The following is a 12,113-nucleotide window of genomic DNA, read 5'->3' on the forward strand; positions in this document are numbered from 1 at the left end:
AGGTGACTGTTGTAATTTGGAAGCATGGCAAAGTAAGTGGCAAAAGGTTCAGCTGCTTTATATCTGTTCTTGCAGGGCTACAACTTGTGTTTCATTTTGGAGGCAGGAGTTCTTTTTAGCATTTTATGGAAATTTAGCAAGCCAATAGAGTAAAAATCAATTAACGTGTAAACTTTTTTCTTTTACAAAACTGATTACAAGAGACTAGTTCAATCAACAAATCAAATTTGCAGTTGGAGTCACATTGATTTTGCTTAGTTGATTATATTGATCTTTTAATTAATTAGTATCTGTGTGAAATTAAATCAACAGCATCCAGTTGTAGGTGGAAGGAAGATTCAAATTATGAAGTTGTGCAGCACAGCCATAGAAGTGCAAGAGATTTAGCCAACTCTCCAGCCCTTCAAGGCACAGCTGTGCCAATCAGATTTGCTTCATGAGTTACGTTTTTCTTTTCTTTTTTTTTCCTGCTTGTTCTGCTGTACAGAAGGTGGGATTCACAATGCCAAAAATAAATGTTTACATTGTAAACGTTGATGTAGCCAAGCTTCTTAGCACCTTTTTAGTTCATATAGAATAATAAGCACTTGTAGGATGTAAGCAATACCTTTCTAAATTATGTGTTTAAAAATGGTCACATAAATCATACCTTACAAATTTTTATTTCTCTTTATTGACTGTAAAGAAAGTGCAGGATACTAGCTTGGCTATAGACATCTGCATTGTAGATATCTAATATTAGGTGGGAATTATCTTATCAAAATTGCTCAATTTCTTTTTTCCAGAAGATTAGTTTCACACAAACACACTCTTGCTGTCTCCAATGAAGCATGCTTATTGAAGGTAACATTTGCTAAAATGTAGATACTGAAGTGTTAGCACTTCTTATGCCCACAGACGTGCATTCATGCCTTGTTAAGTGTTACAGCAAGATCAGTAATAACAAGGCAAGAAACTCCAGTGCAATAAAATACAGAAGAAAAGAAAATGGTATTTAGAGAAAAAAGAAAAAGCTCCTTTGCTTGCATGGAATTGAGCTCTTCAGAAGTAGTAACCCAGATGAGGGGAGCTCCAAGTATGTCTCTGGTTTGCAAACCAAGCTCATAGTTTTCTTACTGCGTAGACCATAGAATTACCAAGATACTGACCATTTTTGATCATAGAGGTCTAGAAGAAATGTATCATTTCAGCAGCATAGTTGGACATTCATGGTTGCAATCTCATGTTTCCTCCTCAAGGAGGATCTGAGCAAATCTGAGTATAGACAATATGATCTGGTGAAGTGGCCCAATTTGGAGTAAGAACTATGAATATAACTTTTAGTTAGACAATTTTTTTTACTTTCTTTTCTCTGCAAATTAGATATGCTGGTTTTAACAATAATACAAATGAGTTTCGAGAATCATAAAAATCAAAATAGTAAGTAAAGATAGTCGTATAGGTAGGAATTTACAAGTAGTACTGCATCCTGCATGGGGGAGTACAGTAGGAGTGTCAATGAGTTCAGTTTCTCTAATTTTCTCTGGTTTTGGTATAGCCAGCAACTTTTTCACACTTTTGGTCTTTTGCACAGTTACCATTTTCATTTATCCTTGTATTGTAAATGGGAGACTCTGATAGTTTCCTGATACCTTACTGAGCAACAGAGACTCCCCTCTGAGAGGGCAGACTGATCAGTGCCAGCACCCTGGGAGAAGTTCCCATGGGAGCTTGCACCTCCTTAGTGGGTTAGTCCGGTGCCTCAGGTCCTCCAGAAACCAAGCTGTCTTAGTTTCTTTGCTCAAGACATTTCCCCTCATGCTGAGGCTTCATCTATGTGTCGGGGTTTTACTGGGGCCACCCAGCAGGAACATGAGGTATGGAGTGGGAGGCCTCTGGTTGATACTTTCCCCATTGCGTCAGGAGCCCTGGTGTACAGCAGTGATTCTAGCAGAGAAAGAAATGTTTGATGTCTGTCAGCTGTATTGGCAGAAGGCTGCTTCACCAGTTCAGCTGTGCCTCTACAAGGGAAGGCTTACAAGCTGTATCAGTATTTTGTCAGGTCTTGAATTATTGGAATAAATGTATGTAAATCTTCAAATACATTTAAAAGCTCAAGAGTAAATATTCATCACTCCTAAGATTAAGGAATCTAATAATGTTTTATAAGAGATATACTCCTGAACTCCAGCTCTTTCTTATCTGGTACAATAACTTTGTAAATGATTCTGAATAGGATGTTCTTATTCATTTTGCTAACGCACTCTGATACAACCATCCTTTGTGGAGGATGCTTACATTTTCTTGACTTTCATTCAGCTGGTCAACAGATAACCTTCTTATACCAGCATTCTCCAAAATTTTCCAAGTAGAAATTATCCTTATCTAAATTGGATGCTCCAAGTGCTGCTCTGAAAGCTTTTCTTCATGCAGCTGAGAGATAGTGGCAACACATTCTTTCTGAAGCATTTTTTTCTCAGGAAAAATAAGTAATCTGGAGGAAAAAAAATATGAAAAAATAATGCAACACCTGAATCCTTCAGAACCCAAGTATAATTTAATTCACACAGACAAGCTTCATTAAAATAATACTAATATTGTAACCTAAGGCAGTGAAAGCAAGGAAACATAGGAAAGGATTAAATACCAAACAAGTACGCACAACAGGTAGTGCTAAGCAGGTTTTCCATCATTCCTGGCCATTGGAGGTTTATCCATTAGTGGTTTTAGGCTTAATGCTAAATCATAAGATATATGATTTTTATCGGAAAGCTTCAGTTTTAGTTTGTTTTACAATTTTCATCTTAAACATACAACAATTGGGACCAAAACTGACTTTCAACAAAGAAACTCGATCTGCCTGCTTCACTAGCACTGTAACACTGCTCTGAGTTTGCAGAGTGTTCCTGTGCCGTTTTTCCTCTCCTCTTTTGAAGCAGACATCCCATTATTCCTCTGTTTAATCGTGGTACAAGGAAATGAAGCAGCTTCTACTGTGAATTAAACTCATATACAGTAGGATTTCTGAGAATGACAAAAGATCTCATTCTGAATTAAAGGAAAACATCCTGTCATGTTTCTTATTTTTAAAATCAACTCCTTTTTATGCCAAAAAGTAGGGCAAACAAACATTGATATACTGAAAGCCAATATATGTGCATATACATATTCTACTTTAACTAAAAAAATGTAAACTCATAAAAGCAAAGTCCCCAAAACAACAAAAGATTGTCACCAGGAGGAAAAAAGTATATTTTCTGAAGGAATATTTGCATGTCCTGTGTAAGGCAGAGATTTTTTCAAGCCTGTTGCACAGTTATATCATGGGACTTTTGATATTTACACCATAGTATTGCAGGTGCGAACTTGCCATTCATAGTAAGGTGGCTGCAGTGATGCATGTTGAGGCCCTAGATCTTTAGCAAGTTTGTTTTATGGTATGCTTGCATACACACAAGGAGCATGTGCAGGTCACAGGGAAGTCTTTAGCTCTGTTGGGGCCAACCTTGCCATCTGGCCTTCCCCTCCATGGCAGTACGTGTTCTTCTCCTACTCACGCCCACACCCAGGCAGAGCTCTGTGCAACAGCCAGATCAGCAGGTGTACACAGCCACACCACTGCAGCAGTTTGAAGATGGAGTGTTCTTTTCATTATTATTTTTTTTTTTATGATTTTTTTAACTTTCACTTCTTTGTTGTTGATTTAAAACTTATGCATGGGAAGTTTCTTTCTGATTAAAAACTTTTAGATTAACTTTCCTATTCATAAGATTAAAATACCATTACATTAAAAGACTGAGACCTAAGACCATCACCACTGTAAAACAGTAGTGCCAAAATAAAATCACGAGCTGTGATTAAATTGTAGGGATCCAGGACAACCTTTAGCATTGCATTGAAAGCATAAGAATTTTCACCTTGAAAGTTCATACAAGGAATTAAGATGCTGAGCTGAACATGTGTTAGACTGAAGATGTCTAGCCTTTGTATGCATTACTCTATGCTCTTCCTTTACAATCTTTTCTACTTTGTATTCCTCTGTAGGGCTGAATGGAAACCTTACAGAGAAAATCTCCTAATGAAATGTTGGTTTCTCTCTACCAGTGTGTCATTCTATTCCCTTATGTTATAGTTCTACAACAGAGTATCTCAAAGTGTTTGTTTTTCAGATCATTGAAGTTTTAGAAAAATTGAAACAGGTCTTCGTAGAATCCAAGAATTCCTTCAACGAAAAAAGAAAAAAGCAAATAGATGCTCTTTTTTTCCTGCCTTTCTAATACCAAAAAATCCCATATTTGTGGTTATTTCAAGATGATCAGGAAGATTGCAAATTGTATTCACAGAACAAATAGCTTGAGCAGAGGATGGCTATAATGTACTCTTCGGTGTTTACAAGCCAACCTGCAGAGCAGGCTGTCACTTGGGAATATTCTACCTGTTGTTCCATTAACAAGCAAGGAAATAACAGATCATCGCAAAAAGAGGAAATATTCAGAGAAGGTTATGGGTAAAACTTCCGATTAACTCAGCTAACACGGATATTATTGAAATTTGGAATCTTTTGATAGTGTCCCCATTATGAGATTTACAAGTAGCATATCAATATTCAGGCGGCTTCACAGTGTATTGTCAGATACATTTTCTGCTAGGCAGCAGCCAGTTTACTCTCTATAATGAAGTTTCCTGTTAGCATACTATTCACAAGACCTTGGCTTTAACAAGTTCTTGTTAAATATATATACATATATATATATGAACCATGTATGTATATGTTCATATATATACATGGAGCTTGCCCCTCTTGGCACAGGAATTTGTGAGCCTTTTACTGACTATTATCTAGTAATTGTGGTTTACAAAGCATTAGTTTGAGTGTACTAGTTGTAATATCTCCCCTATAAATAATTAAAAATCAACAACCTCCTGTTAAATTTGCATAGTTTGTAACTTGGTGGGCAAAGAATGTAAGACATATATTCATGCTGCTTCTTAAGCAACTAGCATGTATATGTCTGTGTAGCTTAGCCAATGTATGCATTATCACCCACACACATTTTCATCCCTACACCCAAATTCTTACCGACCTCACATTTTTCCTTCTACAGAGAGGTGTCTAGCCTCTGCATACATTACTGATGCTGTCCCTTAACAGGCTTTTCTGGTTTCTATTCCTGGGTAGAGCTGAACAGAAACCTCTAAAAAAAACCTTCTTCATTAAATGTTTCTTTCTCTTTACCTGTCTATCCATCTGTATTCTTACGTTATAACTCTGCCACTTAGTATCTCTGAGGTAAGTGTATTCCCTTGCTTTGGCTCTGCTGTTCGTTGGGCTCTTCCAGAGGGACTCCTTCGTGACTCAGTTAACTTAAACAGCAAAAAAACCCTCTTCTAGATATAATTTCACGGTATGGCTTGATCCAAACTGACCATTTGTTACTTCTCAGATGCAAAGCTTCAGCTCCTGCTCCCCAAAGCCTACCTCTTAACGCCTTGCTCACACCACCCACCTTGTGCCAACTTGAGTTCCATCCACAGCAAGCCAGTTCAGTTCACTGAAATGGCACAAAACTAACTTGGTAAAATCTGCTTAGACAGACCTTGTAACTTCACCCTTTGCACAGTTCCCTGCATGCACCCATCTGTGAATAACACATCAGAAAAGGGCTTCTGACTTTTGGTGAGTTGCCTTTTCCACCCTTGCCATGATGCTGTGAGGCTATGTTTCATCAATCATTGATGAAAACAATTAGCAAAATATGGCAAAATAGGAAGATATAAGCATCTGTCCCAAACCCATCTGGAAGAAAAAAAATCTGTGACAGTCCAGCCATCTAGTGTAAAAATATTCTGAATTCACCTTACGCTTTCACAAATGTAACTCAGAATAATAGAGAACCTGTCTCAGTGTTTGCTATTGTCTCCCGAACTTTTAAAAATAAGCTTGATCGTCAAGGCTTAAAATATTGCATCCCACTGATTTAAGCAGTTTAAAAATACACAAACATACACCTCCACAGCTGTAAAACATTAAACCTCTAAAGCTCTTAGTGTCACTGCCTGGAGTCAATGTTTCATTTCCTAAGCTCTGTAGTAACTGGTATATTTTTTGACTAACCTGGAGTGATGCAGATTGCTCATAAAGTACCAGCTGCTTTAATGTATCTCTTGATAAGGCTATCCTATTAGTATGTGGGAAAACATAGTGATTTGGTACTAAACTTTAAAAAAAGGTCAAAGTAATAAACAGCAATAGCAAAAAAGAAACACAATATGTTGAAAAGAAAAAAGGATTGTCCTTCAAAACGTCGACATGTTTCAGATCTGCAGCTGTCTAAATGCTTTGGACAACATGGGCTAGTGCTGTGCTTCTTTACGTTGCATGCGGTTATACCCATCTCTGTGAGTTTACCAGGGGTGTAGATCTGCACCGTGAACCCTTCTGAGCCCTATAGCAACATGCAATTCCCTTTCCTGTTGGAAAGGCTCCAGAGACTCAAATAGGGCATCAGCCTTAGGCCGTGCTGGGTTGCGATGCTACTGTCCTGCTACCTGTGGCACCTTTCTGCTTGTTAATCCAGTCATCGCAGCAAACACGAGAAAAGAATCTTGCTCTTGCAGTTAACTTTAAGGGGATATAGAAACATATTGTAAGCATTCAGGAATATATGCGTGCCTAAGTGAGAAATAATGTATTTCTAACATACTTTTAGATTCTTTTCCCAGGGCAATTGTGAAACTGAATCAAAAAGTGAATGAAGATTGTGCTATGCTACCTCTAATAAAATCCACTTTTTGCATGTTAAGACAACAGTATCAGTCTGACTCCTGGCTGACAATTATTTTTCCAAGCTTGACACGCAAAAGGAATGGACATTTCTGCAATCTGAACATCAATACTTTCAAGATCTGATAAGCAGATAATAAAAGTTCATCTGAATAAGAAACAGACAGATTTTGGCATACATCCAGGTTAATGTAAGGACTGTCAGGTTGCTGTACTCTTTTCTTTGGTCTGCCAAAAAAGTTGGCTACCTTGTTCTAGCTAACATGATTTAAAGAATGTACTTTTTTCTTTATGAAATTTAGGCCTGTGGGCTATTGGTGAAAGTGAATGAATTTTAGTTTAAGGGTTGAGACATTTATCTATGTATTTGTTCTATGTTTCTATTTTTTTAATGAAAATCACCCAATAAGCTAAATATTATATATGCTAATATTCTTGAGTCAGAGGTTACGCACCTTTCAAAATTCATGCTGCCACTGTAGAATGCTTGTTATGAGTAAATGGAAGAGGTTGTTCACCAATAGGCCTGTCTTACCAGAACAAAGATAAAATGTAAAAGTAATTTATGTTGTGGCAAAATTGGTTCCTGACACAGCTGATTCATTTGTACCTAGAAAAAAACACTGACATTGCAACTATCTTCTACCATCATCAAAAGCGGAGGCAGGGAGAGCAATCCCTGTACAATTTTTATACTGTATTTTCCCAGTAATGCCAGATGTGTTCAGAAGCTTATCTGTCAGACAGCTTGGAGAATCATTCAGCTTCGAAGAGTTCATCCTTATCAGAGTCACATTCATCCACTTGGACACTGCGAATCAATAACTGGAAATGATTTGGGGACATTGTGGCAAAACAGTCTCTCAGAAGACAGCCCTTAATGAAGTGGATATTGTGTACATTTTTTGAAGTTAACTAAATTCACATGTGTAATCCTAGCCACAGTTTGCTGCTAGGTAGGTCCTTTTGCTGATTCAGATTTCTGTGGGCATCTTTTTAAATTTAGGTTCAGGCAGAATTAGTTTTGAACTAAAGGACTTGCTATATTTAGAAATTATGGCACTTCTCAGTACAATATGTTGATGACTTTGTTTCTGTAAGTTCATTCTGTGTTCTTTATATTTTTCAGTAAAGAGCACAGCCTGTATCCAATACCTGTGCTTGAACTGCAGCATAGCTTTTTAGAAAAGCATCAATCTTGATTTGACATCACTGGCAAAATGTAGCACTTTTTTTTCAGTAGTTAATTACCCTCCTTGGTTAAAATTAAATACATTAGTAAGCAAACCTGCCTTCTGTCCATTCTGAATTTATTTATATTCAATTTTCAACCACTGGACCTTTGATAATTAGGCAGGAGATAAACTCTTTTACTGTCAAACTTCCACTTCTCATATTAGATGTGAGACTATAATTAAGTCCCAGACCCTTAACCTTCTCTTTGATGAGCTAAGTAGATTAACCTTCTGGAGTCTTTCACTAGAAGGCATGTCTTCTAATTCTTTAATCATTCCCTTGGCTCTGTTATGAACCTTGTCCAATTTCTCAGCATCCCTCTTGAAATTTGGATGCTTGAAACAGGCATAGTGTTCCAGCCACAGTTACACTGGTGCCAAACATAGAAGTAATATATTATACTTCAGTCCCCCTCAATCAAGTCTTATGAGTAAATTGGGAGTTGGCCTGCCTTGTTTTATACAGATGAAACACAGAGACACTGTCTTACCCTTGAGACTTATTGTCATCCTTTTTGCCATGCTACGTCTGTACTAGCATCCTGATTCTTATTCACAGTGCTGCTCCTCTGCAGACTTGCTGGAAAGGGGCTTGGTGGGTTTGGAAGGCTTCAATTTAGCTTTCACATAGAGCTCTCCACTCTGTACAACGCATGAGATTTTTTTTTTTCTTTGATGACACTCGATTCTAGAGCAGATGTGTAATCAACTGTAGCAGTGAGTTGACATTTTAAATAGCCACATTGAGTTTCCCTCTAGTAGCAGGATGTGTGTGAGCTAAGAAAAGGCATCACCTTAAGCTGTTTGCAGCTTTGTTCATGCATCCCAATGTGTTCCTGGATCAGGACAGTAGGAAAACAGAACCGCTGCCTGTTGGACCTCTGTCAGCCTCACATCCCAAGATGGAGGAGAGGCTAAATCAACACCTGGGATGGCACACAGAAACAGACCGACGTTAGTATTTTAGTCTTTATTTTCTTTCTAGGTTCTTAAAAAGCTGCAGGTGCTTCATGGTGCTCTTTTCCAATATCGCCTCATATTTTTTAGTCTTTTCTGTTCCCATAGTTTTCTTACCACCCATAGATCTGTTAGCGTGAAGGATTATTTAAGAGGTATGGTTCAATTCCTGTTCTTGCCACTTGACCTCATTATATTTTGGGCCAAATTCCCAGGTCAGTTTAAAAGTCTGAGAATTAAATCAAAGCTTTGATGAAGTCAGAAGGTTCTCTGCTGTCGGTATGGCCAGGGCTAGGCTCTTCCCTGAGCCTTTTCCTGCAAACTCTTAAAAGAAAGGCATTTAAGTAACTATCTGCCTATGGTTCTTTATTTTTTTCTCCTGTGCATTTTAAATTGAAGGTAATATTTCAAGCGTAGACTAGTTATTTTGACCCTTACACTGCCCCCAGCTTTCAGGGGAGTGATGTCACTCAGTTCAGTGCAAAGACCAAGTGTACCAGAGAGTGCTTTACTATTTGTTGACAAATAAGAGTATGTGGTTTCATAGAGAGACCTCGAGGAAGGTCAGTCCTTGGCTTCATTCACCAACAAAGAATTGTCCCCGTTGGAAGGGAAGGAGAGGGTAACTTGCATTGAGTTTATATAAATCTGATGTCTAGAATAACTTCTCTGTAGCTAATATATGCATGCAGGATGCAATTAAAAATACCAGCACAAATTGAATAAGTTACTACTAACTGAGGGGTATTGCAAATAGTTTGAAGATGTGTTGTGGTAAGATTTACTTTAATGCAGGAAAGTATTCATTGAGCTTCTAATATGTAATTCAGTTTTTCTACATACACAGTTGTACAAACGACCTTTCAAACTTTTGTGAAAACACATTCTTGTTTTAAGGTTGAATAATATCCATGATGGAAAACTTAAAAGAAATCAAATCATCACCAGAACCAGAAAGTTGGAAAATACAGAGTAACAGACACAGGTACTCAAGTGTATTCATTTTGTCAAGCTTGCAATGACTTTGAGAACGAATGAATGAATCTGTGACCAAAAACACAGACAAAGGGAACAGACACCAGTTTTTCAGATGCATTTTTGAAGGATAACAGGAAATGCTGTGGAAGCTTCAGAGGTAAGAGATATTGCTAAGCGTCCTATTTTTTTTTTCTTATTCTCATTTCAGTACATGGGTCATGTTCAGATTTACCGTACATCTTAGACATGTTACGGTTTTTAGGGAAGCATCTGCTTGCTTTGGTTTCCTTGCCACTTTTCATTAGCAGTAAAGTAGCAATATTTCTGGATTTTTCATTTTATGGTTTTCTTCTTTCAATAGTAATCTCTTATGAGAAAGCAATCAGGGAAAAAGCTAACAGTGTTCATCCACTCTGTATGGATTAAAATTAGTCTTTGCAAATGGGAATGATCAATAGTTTTACAAAAAAGAAGTCCACGTGTGTGATAATGAATTATTGATAAAGTGACTGATTATAAAATTGTGCAATCGTTATATTTTAAGATTATTTCATGGTTCAGAAACTGACACGTTTCAATTAGTGCTGCTATTAGAACTTACACTGTAATATTTGTAAGATACTCCAGCAAGGGGCAGTGCAGGACACAGAAAGCGCTCTTCACAGTAAATCAACTCCTCCCTAGAGAGGTTTGAATCATGTTTATTTCAGTTATTCTTTCTGTTTGATTATATAGACGTTCAAGCAAGTTAAATTAATTTTAAGTTGAGCAAACAATATTTTGTTATTGGTCTATATGCAATTTCTGAGATGGTGTTAAAAAGGTAAAAACCTTTCTTAAAGGCAATTAATGATTGTGTATCATCCCTTGGCATTTGTAATATATATTAAATGTGTCTAAGACAACAGAATACAAGACTGACTGCAGAATCAGACCTGTAGTTTACTTTTTACCTTTTAAAAAACAACTATATGAAAAGTTATTAATATTCTTGCAGATAGATAAAATTAATAACACATCCTGTATATATATCCTGCTCCAAACAGAAGACAGGCAATGATTTGCAACTTTATGCAAATCAATCAGACCAAAAGTTCATTCAGAAACATTTATGGAACTAAACGAGACCTGCAGAGAAATTTTCATTGTACAAAGCTATTTTCTATAACGGAAAAAAAATCAACCTTATTCTTACTCCTTGCAACCTGATTGTGTCAGTGGGGCAAAACAGGGGGTATAAAAGAGTGCAAAAGTTGTTCCAGCCTGTTTTGCACCTTGATTTACGTTTACCTCCTGATTTTCTTAAGGTAATAATTAACCTGATGGCATCACAGAATCCAAACTGTATTTCTCTGTTAAATTCTGAGCTTGGCAACGCCATTCTTAAAAAGTAGCAACCTATTAGCTAATGATGCAGCAGTCTATGAAATGTCATAGATTGAAAAGATGGAATAGAAAAATATAAGCATGTTCTGAGGTAAATTGGACATCCTGTTTATAAAAGCTTGGACAAATTCCCCTTTTCACAACCAGTAATGTCACTGACCTGGGAATCTAATTCTAGTTGTCTCCTATATATTTAGTTATACTTGTTTTACTTTATTTTACTGTATGAATTAAATTTTGCAAGGATTCTGCATTCCTGCAGTTTGAGTGAGCCCTATCTTTTTTAACCCAGGAGTTTGTATTTTCTGTTTGAGAGATGCAAGTGAACGGACTGATGTGAGCTTAGTGTAGTTCTAAGAGTCGCAAACCCAGGTGCCTAGTTTTTTGAGGATGTGCAAGCTATTTTAAAACATTTGGGTTTTGTACACCAATTATTTGGAAATTTAAGATAAAAATAATTAGTCCATCAAGATTAGCTGTGTGTTAACCATGATCAACCTCCTGTTCCTCATTATACTTCACCTGTTTGAATTAAAAGCTTTGCAACATTTAGGTTCTAAGAAGTGTGAATGTCCTCAACGGGCTGGATTTTAGTCCTGACTGTTGGTACGATAGGTTTGTACCCTTTTCTGCCGTCGGTAATGGGTAAAGGTCCCTATCTAGTAATACAGCGTTAACACCACTTAGTGCTTCTGACCCCGAAAAGGAAAAAATAACAAAAGTCAATTAAACTTATTCTCAGCCTTGTGTCAGATCACTAACACTTCATATTTAAATAGATCTTGAAGACTAGT

Source organism: Nyctibius grandis, chromosome 3 (genome assembly GCF_013368605.1).
Source record: "Nyctibius grandis isolate bNycGra1 chromosome 3, bNycGra1.pri, whole genome shotgun sequence".
Classification (NCBI taxonomy): Eukaryota; Metazoa; Chordata; class Aves; order Nyctibiiformes; family Nyctibiidae; genus Nyctibius; species Nyctibius grandis.